We start from the raw sequence: 16,193 nt of genomic DNA, 5'->3' as shown, positions 1-16,193 counted from the left end.
TGTATTCTACGGACACGAATTTCCCAAAATAATGCTATCAAATAGCATGGCTTTAGTTCTGATACTGCTTGGTGCAAATATTTAAGGAATGTGTAAAACAACTTCTGCAGTTTAAACTCGGTGCGCTGATAGAGGTCACGCGACCACGCGATTAAAGAAACCAGCGAAGCCGCTCCTCAGCCAGACGTCACCTCGGTGGATTTCAGTATGTATGCTGGGGGGAAAAACTGTGCTGGAAGTTTTCGTTTTTATTCATTAACATACTAATAATCAAGGAAATTACTAAGGTCGAAACCGCATGATGAAACCAAGTGCATCCAACATTCCAGTCACAGCCTCAGTTGGGGTCTGGTAAAATTTCTAATAATAAAATGTATTTCTCGCTTCTACGCGCCTATAGTTGCTGCATAAGTACTCTGTATTGGGATATGAGCTTCAATGATTCTGTGAGCTACAGTTGTCAAAATTCACAACTATGTTAATTTCATCTGTTTCAGGGAACGTATTAAAAGGTTTTTGGAGTCTGAAAATTGTCCTGAACTGATATATTCACCTGGCAATGACTTCACCTGTCAACCACATAAAAGAAAAGCAGTGGCATTCGGTTAAACTAGCCGGTCATTTGAAGGCCCAAGACCGCCCAGGCCCATACCTTCACAGGCCCGCGCCGGCCCAGCCCGCGACTTAGAATCCTGTGCCTGACTCAAGCCCGCTAATAAAGTGATTTACCTGGCTAAGGCCGTGCCTGGTCCGGGCTTTCGGGTAAGTCCGAGCCCGTGCAGTGCGCCAGCACGAGAGAAAGGGAATGCTCTGGATTTTTGCCTCGGCCTGACGCCGTCGACGCCGCTCTTCCCGCTACTGGGTAATAAATCGAGACTCAGTAGCCCCTGACTTTCGACCTCTACAACAGGATGAGCAGAGACGTAACAGGTACCAGTATACTGCAACCTTTCGCGCTAGAATCACCAGTGCAACTAGCGATAGTTGCACTTGTGTTGGGACTAGGCCTAGTTGCTGCACTTGGTATTTCTTACATATTATTTACTTTAAGGGGGGGAGGGGGGAGCACTGCTAGCGCGCGACGTGAGCAGACGCGTGTGTTCCGGCTCCGCCGATGTGTGGCTGGGGCCACGACCCAAATCATTCTACCCCGAAAAACCTGGCATCGATCGAGCTGGAAAACCAAGCAGAACAACTGGACACCAAAGTCATCCAGGTAGGTCAATTTTCTTCAAATCTACGGCCATTTTTTAACCGACCACGTTGGCGCCATCGTTAAGCCTAACGGCATCGCCGAAACCTGGCCTTGCGGGATTGGCCCTCCGAGGACAAAATGGCGACTTCAGCTGAATATATACGCGGCTACGACTCTGAGGTGATGTTGTGGACCTCCGGGCCCCCCACCAGAGACAGAAATTCGACGGTTATTTCGAAAATTCGGAGTCAAGTTTTACTTCAAGCGGCTGCACACCGCTCCCAAGACAAAGCCCCGATGGCGGCGCTCGGGGCCGCCCCGGCCGCCATTTTGTTGGTCGGAAACACGAATGTTCCCGTGACGCGCGCCACGGGAAGCAAGGACAAGGCGTTCTCGAAGTGGAAGCCGCGTCCAATGCCCAAACCGACTCTCGAAGACTACGTTATAACCATAAAGCCAAGTGAAAGTGTTTCTCTTCACAAGGCGTTCAAGGGAACCGCTACGGCACTGCCATTTCGGCGTACCTCGGGCTAAAATGGGCTCGCGCCCCATCTGCGTTCCACTCTCACGAGAACAAAACATCATCATTGTGCATATCCCGGACATCTAGGCGGTCGACCAGTTCATCGGGTTTACTTCACAGTAAACACCGAGAAGGGGTCGATCCCGCTTCGGGGTTACCTGAGACAAGACGGCGGCAGCATATGCCATGACGTGATCGTGGTTCGTAACTCGGACACCACAGAAACTCTTCAAAACCGAGTGTGCTGGCGCGCCGGCACCATCCTGGAAATCCGGAAATTCGGAACATCCAAAAGGCACGCATCACTTTCGCGCGTAAAGAGAAGCCCCGTTACGCGCATTATGACAACATGGTCGTCTCTGTTCGAAACTGTAGCAAAACTATCCCTGCGTGCGGCCAGTGTGGGGCCGTCGGGCATCGCGAGGATGCATGTCCAAACCTGCAGTCGAACACCTGTGGACTTTGCGGATTCCAAGCTCCGCTAGTGGAGGAGCTGCGGGCTCCTTACAACTGTGCTCCGAGGTGTTCTATGTGCTGTGGCTCCCATGCCATCAACTCTCGCGACTGTGCTGCAAAATTTCGCACACGCAAGATAAAAAAGAAAGAAATGGCGCCCAAGAAGAAACGCCGTCATGTTGGGCCTCCCGGCAATCAGCGTCGCCAGGAAATCTCCAACACCGAGAACCAACCTACAGGAGGTGCTAAAAAACGACCATCGAAGGTGTCGCCGCCACACGCCGGACTGGCAAAACAAGCGACGGAAATGGGCGGTGATACTAGGGCTTGGCAGGACATGACTCGTTTTCAGTTTTGAACCCCGTGAAACACGTAACTCGAACCACCTTTGCAGGCTGAAGTGTTCGAAACTATTTTGCTCCAGAAGGAGCGCAGCGGGGTTTACGGAGCCTATTCCAAGCGCACACCCCTGTGAGAGCCGGGCGCTAAGCCGGGGGACGCTTGTACCCATTTTTACCGGTGGGTATCCGGCGGCGGGTTTCGAACGAACCACCTCCCGCAGCCGAGACAGAGCACGGCCTTTGCAGGCCATGGTTGTTCGAAACTAAGCCCCCGAGGGAGCACAGCAGGGTGAGCAGAGCCTCTTCCAAACGCACACCCCTGAAAGAGCCGGGCGCCGATCCGGGGGACGCTTGTACCCAGTAAAAAACGGACACCAGGTGAGCGGTTCGGGAGGGGCTGCTTCTCTCTTCCCCCTTTCCACTCCCTTCTCAAGGGCGTTTAGAGCAGAGCAAGATCAAATAGCAGTACTCAGGGCCCAAAACGAGTTGCTGCTTAAGACAATTAACGAATTGGAATCCAAAATTACCCAGTCTTCTTCTCCGCCCTCGCCTTCCACGGCGGAGGTAATGGAGAGTGAGCTCATGGTGCCGAATGCGGTAACAAACTTAGAGGTCGCATTCGAGGCCCGCTTCGGGGTCACAGAGGCACGATTCATCGCCATAGAAAATCAAATTTCAGTGATGGTCAACGCCCTCTCTAAATTGCAAAAGACGATCCCTGCGATGATCGCCCAACAAATTGCGCATTCCTTGTGCTCCTCGCGCAGGCCCGTCGGTCCCTTACACGGCCTTAAAAAAACTTCTAGACGCACCCCTGAGGTAGGCGATGACGACAACTGCTTGCTCTCGGGTATGGAGGATGCCCCCTTCCCGCGAGTGTTGGCTCCGGAGCAGCGTCACTACACCACCTCCTCAGCCTAAATGACCATGGCGAGCAGCCCTAAATTCAGGCGCACCCCAACAACCAATTCCGCAGCCCCCGTCCAAATTCTCCAATGGAGCTGTCGGGGCTCCCGTTCCCGCTCAAAGAGGGCAGATCTCCGACTTTACCTTTCAACTTTCGACTCTCTTCCCGCGGTGGTTGCCCTCCAGGAGCCAGAGAGTAGCGTCACCCTCACAAATTGCATCACCCTTCAACAAGACCCCTCTTCCTACGTCCGTGGCATAAATAAATTATACAGCTAAACTAGTCGACCTAGAAGTTCACACTGAATATTCCTACGTGATAGTGACACTTCTTCCGCTCAAGAAACAAGATGTACCACTCCCCGTGCTCAACATCTACTTTCCCCCAGACTCAAAAATGTAACATTCGCCGCACTTTTTAGCCAGGCTCTAAAGGCTGCGGGCAGGGACCCTCTGGTGTTTGTGGGTGATTTCAAAGCCCACAGTACACTCTGGGGATACGTGCGTGAAGGGAAGCGCGGACGCAAGCTAGCGGAGCTTGCGTCCACGCTCGGCCTGACTCTTCACACTGACCCTGCGTATCCAACACGGATGGGTAATTCAGTGCCCCGAGATACATGTCCGGATCTCTCCTTTACCAAAAACATTGTACACTCAGAATGAATCAACACTGAGGAAACCCTCGATAGAGACCACTGCCTTATCAATACCACCGTAAGGACTAAACCACTGGCAAGACCCGACGCCGAAGCTCAGCTCCCCGGCTTAAATAAGTTCCGGCAAAGCTACATCAATTCGGCCTCTATCCACGAACAAGGATACCACGCGTGGGCACAAGGATTGGTTACACATCTTCGTTCGGTCGAAACACAAATTCAGTTCTCGGAGGCCCCTCCAGAGGTGGACAACCACCTTCTGCACCTCTGGGAAGTGCGGCACAACCTCGTCCGTAGACGTCGCCGCCAAAAACATAGCAGAAAGCTCAAAATTCGTATCATCATCCATCCATCCATCCACTCACCCGCCCACCCACCCACCTACCCACCCATTCACCCACCTACTCACTCACTCACTCACTCACTCACTCACTCACTCACTCACTCACTCACTCACTCACTCACTCATCCATCCATCCATCCATCCATCCATCCATCCATCCATCCATCCATCCATCCATCCATCCATCCATCCATCCATCCATCCATCCATCCATCCATCCATCCATCCATCCGTCCGTCCGTCCATCCATCCATCCATGCGTCCGTCCGTCCGTCCATCCATCCATCCATCCACCCACCCGTCCGTCCGTCCGTCCATCCATCCATCCATCCATCCATCCATCCATCCATCCATCCATCCATCCATCCATCCATCCATCCATCCATCCATCCATCCATCCATCCATCCATCCATCCATCCATCCATCCATCCATCCATCCATCCATCCATCCATCCATCCATCCATCCATCCATCCATCCATCGTTTTGTGCACCTGGTGACGTGCACGGAGCTAATCGTAAAATTTGCTTTGGGGGTACGGTAATGCAATTTCACGTTTTTGCGCTACCAGACTAACGCTACACTAAAGCTCTCTCGTTTCATCGGAAGTTCGGTTAAATGTCAAGAAATGTGCTTAGAGCATCTTCGTTTCAGCTGTGTGAAACCAGGTACTAAACACGCAAGAATAGCTCTCTACTCTGAAAAAAATTTTAGTCTTGCATTTTTGTTCTGGGAAATAATTTTTTAACCAGCTTAATATTTATGTTTTTTATACCTTGCAGAGTACAGCTATGCATAAGACGAACTCGAGCTTACTCTGTAATCTTTCGGGAGCTCATTAGATTTATCGTCTATTTCGTTATCTTTTCTTGCAAAGCGTACACACTTAATTCCAGATTTGTAAAATCTCTGCTACGCTAGCCCTTCTTTATTTTCTTTTTCTAGCGACAACAATCAGCGTTGCACATTTCAGCTCACGTTGGTCGGCATTGAAAAGCCTAACCAGAAAAGTATCAGCCTGTGCTGCGTATTTGTTACAAACGATCTTTATTTACTAGACAAAATATTACAAGAAACATTGTGTTATACAATCAGTTAAAATTGAGCTGCCGCACACAATCTTCCGTTTTTGTGGCACATTTTGAGTAGCCACCATGATCGTTTTTGTTTAGAAGCACATAGCAGGTTAAGTTTCGTAATCAATTTCAAGGTAGTAATGGCTGCTGAAGGTTTGTGCAAACAGAAGAGCAGTAAAAATTGTTGAAACACTTAATTCGCTTAAAGAAAAAAAACCGGTAGCATTAAAAAGAAGGTTGTTTTTACAGATCGTTTTCATTGCACTACCGCGGGATCATTTTCTCTTTTCCTGTGATTTTTTTAGGACTACATTCACGTCATTTTACAACTCCTACCAATGTAACGTGGACTCAAGCCATCGCACACCTCGGTGATCAGTCAGCGTTGTGCCATGCTACCTGCCAACATCTACCTACCAGAGCTCCTTCCAGGTGGCAGTACAACTGCTGAAGCTACACAACCCGCAGCCGCAATCAGGGCTCAGCGATCATGTCACGTACCTAGATACCTTATTGCTGAGTGCTTATTGTTTATATATTTTTGTCATTAGAAGATAAAGTGACAAAGAAAAAAAAACATATAAATCGGAAGTTGGTAGCGGCAAACGGCAACAGTGAGTTGCTAGGATAGAAGCTTCGTTCGAACGCTGTGACGGCGGTGTGCCCCGCAGTTCGACGTAAAGACAATTTCATGCCGCTTGACGGCTTCTACATCCGAATAAGAATGGTCAACGACGAGAGGCAAGGGGTGCTCATACGTGAAGCGATTCCCCTATGCCATAAATAAAACTGAAACTATAGAATAAACTACTATGCGAAAAAGTTATGCCTTTACTTTGAAGCCGAACCTAAGCGTAACCATAGAGATTATTTTCGCGTAACTCCAGGTTTAACCACAGGCTAAACCACAGCTAATTTTTTGTCTGAACATGAGCTCTAAACCTAATACTTTAAGAATTCACGCGTAAGCCTGAAGGCGTTACTACTAGGCAGGGTGATATGAGCGATATAAATTAAGTGTGTCTACAAGGGCGTTTTTGGCGATGCGTACAGTGTATTGCTGTAGATCGGAGCAGTACCTTTTCTCGAAGTGACATAATGATAGGCACACGCCCTACCTATGGAGCATGGTCATCAACACCTCGCGTCGACGTTGGTTGCGTTGGAAAGCAGAGTAATATGAGCTGGCGAAAATCGATAAAAGCCAGCCCCGCAAAATGCTGTTGTCACGGCACGCTCTTCCTCTCATATAGGACTTGCAAGAGCAGCTTTTTACCTCTATACTCAAGGTTAACGTCGGTCGATCCGCAGCCATGACACGTTCCATTAAGGCACACAGGAAGGGCGAGGAAGAAGAAAACCAGTATAAATGAAGCTTCTGAAGAGCGGATTTCCGCAGTATTCAAGGCATGAAAAGGAAGAAAGATATCTCAGGAGAGGCCTGAATGGTCTTCCTAGGAAGGCTGCGATCTGGATTAGGCGTGATATATACGGAGATACAAAAGCAATATCACGTGGTCTATCGTATCCAAGGCAGTGGACACCGCCCGGTCTCTCTGTTCCCCCTACAGGTATGCGTTAAGCTACAGATCATGGCATTGACAATAAACAGGGTAGAAGGACGAGGCCGAACGCCAAAAGAAGTAAAGAAAAGAAATTCTATGCACAGAGCCACGCGTTTTTGTCTAGAGAAATGACAATGAATGCGACAACCTTCCCAGCCTTGGTCAATCACGTTATCTTCACCTCGAAGCTTCATAGGAATAGGCTACAGGTGTACAACAAGCATGACAGCCGCCTCCTCTTTTAGTGCTGCAGTCCTACTACCCACACTTTCGCAAAAACCCGATTTCGGAAGGTGATTTGGCCTTTCACCTTTCCGATGGGCGGGTGACAGGAGGAAGAGGAACACAGCTCCGTCACATAGAAAACATGCACGTGTTCGCGGTCTGGTGCAGAGAGGAAAGGAAAAACTGCAACATGAACTGAACGATAAGAAGGGCGGACGAGAAACACTAGACATGTGCGAAACCGGTTCCGAAGAGAACCGAAAAGGCGTCTGCTCCAACACTGCGGCGCCGGGGTCACAAGAGTGCTCACACCGCTTTGCATTCACTGCTAGGCGCTCCTCACTAAATTAGGTCATGGCTCTGCTTCTTGGCTTAGCTCGGCTAGCTCGGCTTATCATCGACCGGGGCCGTCCTCGTTGTCTGGAGAAGAGTATCGTCGCGTGTTATGACGATAACAACGGGCAAAACGACAGCGGCAGTAGGTATCAGCGGTATAACTTGGCTGAGAGACAAAACGTTGAGGACGTATGGAGGCAGTATATACTGAAAAACGTGAGCAAGAAACCAAAAAGAAATTGGATTGAATAGTTTTAGAGACCTTGTATTTCAAAATTACGTTCTTGTGGTGGACGTTAAGACCACGTCAAACTACTTCAATGACCACGAAATTGTGTTTTCCAAGCTATAGTACAAAGTGTGATTCGTATCTAATGCCATCGCTAATAAAAGTATTACTTTAAGAAGATTGTATTTGTGAAAAGCATACAATGTGTGGTCTGAAAGAATGGCCGCCTGATTAATACAGTAAAATAAGGCTAAATAATTGAGACACAACAAACAAAATCCTGTCAAAACACCCTGCTGCTGCACGATATTCCGTGAATAACTCAATTAAACAGTGTGCAATTTTTTTTGTCGCTGCCAATCAAACCCTATGTCACGTCAGCTAGCTTTCGCTCCTGGCTTGGCAACTGCATGAGAGTGGCCAGCCGTGGTGGTATTTTCTAAATGATCTGCTGTAAACTGAAGCAGCCACAAGCGGCCGCTTGCAGGTTAGCTTTTAAAATTGTTAACTTAGAAGATCCTGGACTTACTGACTGAAAACCTTTATTGGGGCGATAAGAAAGGTGAATCACAGAGTCACTCTATCTAGTCAGCACTGTGTCTTCCATAGTTGACCGAACTGAGTAATCCAAAGAACTCCCGTTGTGAAGCAAATGAGGCGACGGTTGCTCAAAAGACAGAAGTAAACCTAGAAATTGCTGGCCGATAATAGGCTGCTGTTGCGCGATCGCCTTAAGCTATTATCATATGTGGCCCCTGATTTGACAAAGGGTCATTTCACTAAAAAGAGAAAATGAGAATGTTATGCAGAGCTGTATCTTAGGCATGCTCCAAAGCCGACGCACACTTTGGCCACGGTCGATCACGTGTCTCTCCACTGCATGTTTTAGCGCGATCATGTGATCATGAACACGTGTCTCGCAGCTGCATGCTTTAGCGCGATCATGTGATCATGAACACTTTGGTCAGGCGCCTCAAACTCCGGTCGTGCACTGGTTATTAGACAGAAAGATAATACATCTAAGGCACCGTTTAAGATGTTAATATCTCCGTTTGCTCTAAACAACAATGACGAATTCTCTTCATAGGATTTTTTTGACATTCGCAAAATATCCAGCATGAACGCGTCGAGGCTGAACTGTCCAACAACTAGCCTTCCATAAAGAGACAAAGTGAGCGAAGGAATGAGTACGGTTAATGAAGCGCAGCATCTTTTTTGATAATAACCTACGCAGTCTTAACTAACGCTTTCGAATAGCATTTCTCAAGGGTCCACTGGTAAGCGAGTCTACATATGTAAGATTTCCGACGGATATATTCCCCGGTATACTAGTTAATCAAGCACAACAATGCTCACAACACTCGCACAAAGATCTGGCGAGATGCCGTGGTGTGCATTTATGACTAGTATAAACATGTGCGGTGATGTACTTGTGAATTGTACATCTTCGGACACGTGTATCGGGGTTCACGGCAAAAACATCGCAACAATCAACATCAGCATCATATACATTGCAGCTGTTCATCTTCGTTTACTTCTGTTTTTTATTTTTTTAGCGCTCTCTCGGGCAGCCTTTGATATCATGTAATAAAGATGACAGGCAAACGCTAATACACATAATAAAATATGGGTACAATTAAATATTAAGCCGAATCCGCACATGCTCCTTCAAATCTACAAAGAATCAAATTGCTCTACAAACTGACGTAAGCCTCGGAGCTGGCAATTCCATAGTAGGTGGATTCCTTGTCCATATGCGTTTAGTTTTGTTTTTGTTTTGCAGAAACCAAGTCATTGCTTATTTATGAAACTACCATCCATACATCTTTGAACTAAACACAAAATTTACTTCTTTACGCTCATAGTCTTGTGACAGAAGCCAAGCATATAACAGTCAGGCCAGCATGGAAGCTTTGTCATTTCGGACGATAAGTCGTGCTTCATGTTCAGTTTGAGGTTATAATAATTGAACGCCATCTTTTCGTCCGGAGCAAGCGATCGGCAGGTATGGGTAATACGATACATATTTATACCCCAGTACGCTATTCTAGCCACATATTAAAATCATAAAATCATAAATGGTTTCAAGGTGTGTCGTGCAAGAAGACTCTAAACGTTGGCGTTAGATCGTTAAACAAAAGCAAGGAGAAACAAAAAATGCTGCGGTGGCTCTCCCTCTCCTTGGACAATTGTTTTTAAGATGCTTTCGAATGCTTTTCTACGCAAACTGCAAATGCGTTTTTTGCTCAAAAGACAAATCATTGAATACTTCATTTCCGGCACCACTAAGCCTCCATGAAACGCGCGGGCGGAAATCAGGTGTGAGTTTTCTCACTGTACAATCTGGTGCGCTCTTAATAAAAAAAAAAGAAAAAAAAAAAAACAAGCTAAATGAAGCTGCTCTACCTCCTGCTCAAAGTCGGTGTTCGTTGCGCTATAGTGCAATACATGGCGTCACTGTACATCACAATTTACGATCATCGCAATCATCATCCTCACTTTCGTCCATTCTACTCCCTAAACTTCAATTGCATTTAGGTACGTCCATAACCCCGCCGGGGTGGCGCAGTGGTTACGGCGCTCGACTACTGTTTCCAAGGACGCGGGATCGAATCTCGGCCTCAGTGGCAGCTTTTCGATGGAGGCGAAAAGCAAGGCGCCCGTGTGCCGTGCGATGTCAGTGCACGTTAAAGAACCCCAGGTGGTCGAAATTTCCGGAGTCTTCCACTACGGCGTCTCTCATAGCCTGAGTCGCTTTGGGACGTTAAACCCCCCAAACCAACCTAGGTACGTCCACAGACCATGTTTTACTCGTGTGCTAGTGTTACCGTTTAAAAAAGCTGTGATTCAATAGTGGTCGGTGAAGAATGCATTAGAACGGTCGCAGCTACAGAAATGCCAGAAGTGTGTATATATATGGCTGTCCCTTTAATACATTTCTTGCGCTTTGTGGGCGGAAACTTATCTATTAGCAAAACTGGAGCATTAACCTTCTTATATACTCGTAGGTGGATTTCGCACACGATTTGGCCAACATTTATTACGTCAATGAAAGCCTTTAACGTTATTAGAGGTAGCAGCCACTATTAGGTGCCGCTTTTATAAAGTATAAATCTATATTTTACAGAATATAATTCAATTTCCGTAGATCTTAAAACAGTTTTCAAAGCTTAACAATGTAACTACCTTGAGAACTTTACCTATTTTACTTTGATATTGATCATAATATCTGTTCTTAGTGATGTGCGCACTCCATGTAAGGCTCTCATCAGCCTCAATTTTCTGGAATTTGTTTTATTTTAAATATAGTATCGGTAGAAAGAACAACGCCTAAAAACAGTATCTACGCGATGCTATCTTAAGCGACCTATTTCAATACTTTAAAAAGCGACATGCGTCAACTAGATAACATACACGGTTCATTTATTTCTCCCACACGAATTCCTAAATCGATCGGCCAGTACATCGCCGGGAAGTCGCATTTTTGGCTGTGTTGGCGCTGCTGACAGCTGCCACTTTTTCCTTGAGTGTTCAGATTATCCCTCTAAGTGCGTGCAACATTCCGCCCTTAATATAGCGAAGTTCCGATGTGTAGCGCTTGCCAGATGCCTGGCGTCATTGTTCGCTCGAGGGAGAATGAATCTGGGGAAAGGGAGGAGCGTTTCACGCGTCCCATTACCCGTCGGTGGCGGCAGGCCCATACCGCTCGCCATCCCATATAAATGGGTGCCATTAATGGCCCAATTAACGCTTTGCAGTTTACCGCTCCCTGGGAGCCGGGTACATTAGAACGCTCCACTCAGCTCTTCCGTCCCTACTGCTGCCACTTCCCTGTTTACGACAGAGACAACCTTTTCTAAAAGGACATTCCTAAATCCCTTATGAGCGTCAGCTGCATTCGTTCAGTCCGTTATAATTATGAAGTACTCGCAGCAGAAACTTTCTGAAAGCACATCCATAGAGTGAACGCTACTTCATGACTAATGTTTGACTATTCATTCTGTACGACATTCGTTTATATCAACTACGCCTAAGCCCGAAGTACCTACATATTGTAAAGTATTCGTTTCCTTCCAGCTTTTCATATGCAAGAAAAGATGACAAGCTTAATGCAGGCGCACATTGAGCGGAATAATTTTACTCATTTCTCACGAATTCTTCAAGCATTCCGTACACCAGTTCCACTCCGATTTGCAACCGTTTGCTCTCTCGCACACCTGTCACGAGCGAATTAAAGCGAGAATGAATCAATTTTGTCTTACAAAACTCTTTTCAACTTGCTTAAAAGCTGCAAAATAATCATGTCATGTAGTACCTTGCTTAAACGACCTCGTAGACAGCCTTAGACGAGTATTCTCGGTATTCATAACACCACTTATCAATCGTAGCAGAAACTGCGCTGCATTTCCTACAGCGGGCGCCCCCAGAAAATCCAGTGGGTGCTCAGGTAGTGTCTACACTACCTAGTTGCTCTTTGCTAGCATATCTTCATCATGTATAAGCTGAGCGACTAAACAAAGTCTCACGGTCGTCATGGCAGCGTGAGCAAGCTTTTACAAAGAGTACACCTTACACCAGCTTAATTTTACCGTGGGCAGCGCAACGCAATAGTGGATGTCTTGCAACCGCGCAGTCGTGTAGACTTAGTCGACATGCCCCCGATGCACAAGATTAGAGTTCTTAATCTTTTCTTTTTCTTCCCAGGCGAGGTTTTGTTACCCAAATGATATCCGAAGCGCGTAAAGCGAATAAAAGTGTTGTGCTCAGCAACGAGTTTTATATATACAAAAAAAGGCGCCTTTTGATGCGGCTGCGGACGCGAGGACTGACCAGGGTTTTGTTGCACGGAAATTTCCTGTTCTTGTCTCATTGACTACGGTGAAGCAGGAGAAGCACGGCACGCAAGTTACTCCTTTAGAGAAAAAGTCCCACGCTGCCATTGAGTACTGACCATATTTATTCTTTTCTCAAACACTGCGTGCCTACCGTTTGCGCTATAAAAAGTAACTTCAAACCTATTGAAAACTTTAATATTATTGTTAACGCTATGGGCTGCTAATCTCAGTTAATGTGGGCTACGTGTCGGATGTAATTAACTGATGAAAAAAAAAATCACCTTTTTCTAGTTATGTTGAAGAACTTCAATAAGCACCTCAAAGAAATTCCCGCAACTTAGCAAACCCGCATGATCTGTGACTGCTCCACTATACCTGCCTTTTGTAAAGTATGCCAGAAACTGAACCAAATATAATATGCGGAGTCGTAGTCGTTTCTCGGTGCATCTGTTGTGCATGGCGTCGTCGCACCTGCACCCTCGGTGGCAAGACAACGGCTGTTATGGTCGTTTTCGTTTAGAAATATATCTAGTCCGCAATACCAACCATCGACGAAATTTACTGCAATGGGGATGGAAAGCTATCTCCTTAATAAATCTGTCACGAGGAGAGCACCGAATGATTTTTTGGAAGTGACTCGATGTTACTGGGCACACTGTGCTAAGGCTCCCTCAAAAACAACTTCCTCCCTCTCTCCCTCTTTCTTTCCGCGCAACCTTCTCACAGCTAGTTAGCACATGGAACCCGTGTTCTGCTTTGGGCACCCGTGCGCTTAAAGCGGAGAACTTGAAACATTAGACAGCAGCAATGTCTCCTTATACTCTGCACAATCATTCCGCTTTGTGTTCGCCACACAAACTACGACAAGGCATGAAGAATACGAAGGGCAGCGGACAACAAACTCCGAATTCTTTTCTAAAGCAAGCCATTTGAATATCGCTTGAGCTGTCACAGTAAGTAAAAAATCAACTGTAAGATGCAGTCATAAGTAGTACGAACAATAAGGCCCTCCCATGACGTTATCTACTAGCAGACGGCTTGAGGAAGCAACCGAGGGTCACGTATTGACCGCGTAATAGGTAACCCTGCAACCGCTAACCCGCCAGACGCTGCTACCGTTGAGGCTGCGCTCCGCGCCCCACGCGGCCGGATCGTCGTGCATATAATGAAGGCTCCCTCTGCCTCTCCGCCGGGATGTCGTCTGCTAGCAGTGCGCTGCTGATTGTAGAGACGCGATTTGTAGCTGCCAATGAGGTTGAAAAATTATTTCTAGGCGCAAATATTAGGAAAGGGTGAATGCTTTTTGAATCATGCCACGAACACGAGGTGAAAGAGATAATTTCTTGTGATGAGATCCACGTAACAGCCCGGTGCGTTCAGCAGACAAGCATCTGTGCGCCATCAAATACAGTCAAAAATAAGGTAAGAAATATATTTATGTGCCAGTTTTTAGCATGCTGACTATTGCGCTGCTAGCTTTATGTAATGTAACAATCGGCCCGGGTTATCTCTACATTCTTGCAATTTTAAGTGTGATCGACAGCAATGGTTACACGAGGTGTAGCAACAATCGAATTCTAGGTGGCGGTGGTAGTCTATTAAAAATTATCATACCAGAAGTAAAGTGACTCGGTTGCCGCATTATGTATTTAATATCGTGAACAATTGTGTTCCAGTAGGCGAATTCATGTACGTATTGCAGCAGCCTACAACGCAGCATTGTGTCTGGCTGTTTTTATGAGAAATTTGGGATCGAGAAAGAACCGTATAGTTCATTTGTGAGGATGCGCGTAGCACGGCAGAGCCCTGCGTGCGCCGTCGTCTACTCTAGCCTTCATGGCAGGGACGCGTTCGCTGCTGTGAGTGGCGCACATGTTGCTCCGAGGTTAGATGCGCAGGGCGCCTATATATAGAGGCTCGCCTCGGCCAAAGCCTCGCCATGGACCCGGAGGAAGAGCAACTGTGCTACTGTGCTAGGGTAACTGTGCTAGTACGATCGTCGGTTGGCTGCATCTGATGATTCGGTCGACATTGCTCTGCAAGCTGAAAATATGCGGAGGAGAAGAGAAGGGGCTGAAGCCAACAGAGCGGCGGAAACGCCTGCACAACGTGAGGAGCGTCTTACGAAACGCCTCCGCGAGGATGCTGTAGGCGTGAGCGACGAGCAGCACAAATGACCGCGGCTTCTACGTCAACATCGACAGCAACAACAATGACCGAATTCAACTAACGCTTCACACTAGGTTTAACCGAAGCTAAATCACTGCCAATTTTTTTAGCTGTAAATTACAAATTTAATGTGAAGACCTGATTGCAAATAAGAGAAATATCAAGAATAACCAAACAGCAAACAATATTTGCCAGGTGCCTTAATCCGCCTTTGCCCTACAACGCCTATATTATTTTTTTGTGTATACCTGCCCACCATTGGATATATGTAGCATGTGGACTTTTGGCGTTTATTATCTATAACTTTCTTCACCAAGCAGTGAGCGTGCTATTTCTCATTCTTAGCAGCACTGTATTTCCTGCGGACAAACTTTGCCCAATTCTTCGAACAAATATTATCGTCAATTTTTAGCCATATTTTGGTTTCCGATCGATGCCTCTATATACTACAACACACGTTTCTGAATCGCTGCTTACAGCCAGTTCAGCAATTAGCTCTCCCCTTAATGATAATATCTACCCCACCAGCTTTAGACCTTCAATATGAGTTTCTGTAGCAGTGCATACATCCCCGGCATACTCTAAAGCTGCAGTGAAGCGCCATCTTGAAACATAAATATTTTCTATTCGGACTGCGAAAATGGCTTCCGTGGGAGTGAAATGCCAGTAGTGGTGCGTTAAGTAAGCTAGCGAACCATATGTAAATCGCTTAGGTCGCTAAACATGCTCAAAGTGCGAAATGTTTCATTTTTTTTTTAGTTTGCACAGCTTGCTTCTAGTTATACTAATATAGGTTTTTGGAACTTCTACAGCGCTATAGCCCTCGGCGCAGCGGTGGAAGAAAGGGAGGATTTTGCGCATTTTTTGAAAACCATGCACTTGTTTAACGCTCAAGAGCGCACTGCCTTCGGTTGCGCACATATGTCTATTTTCTGCCCCGTTATCGCCGCTGCTAGCTACTTCATATAACCAGCCTATTGCCTTTTACACTCAACAAATGTGGAATAAACATGGTTTCAATAATTAATTCATTCAGTGATGTCTACTTAGTTCACCAGATCAACTAGCGTGTTACCACTTAACCACTGATGAGCTTATGAGTACGCTTGACACTCTCAGCTGCTTCTGTGGCAAAACATACAATTCAACGCTTATTAGTTAACATCATACTTACACGTTAGCTCAGCGATACGTTCTGTTCTTGCGCAGACGTTGCCATTATACTTCGTATGTGAATTCTTTAACGCATATCTATGAGCTTGGTGTATTTGCGAATGTACCTTTTCTTTGCTTTATTCTTTGTGGTCGCTTCACTGTTCGGCCTTCATCTTTTCACT

This window comes from Amblyomma maculatum, chromosome 2 (assembly GCF_055883805.1).
Source record: "Amblyomma maculatum isolate TAMU_Amacu chromosome 2, ASM5588380v1, whole genome shotgun sequence".
NCBI lineage: Eukaryota > Metazoa > Arthropoda > Arachnida > Ixodida > Ixodidae > Amblyomma > Amblyomma maculatum.
The sequence above is the reverse complement of the archived record's forward strand: the minus strand, read 5'-3'. Positions refer to the sequence as shown.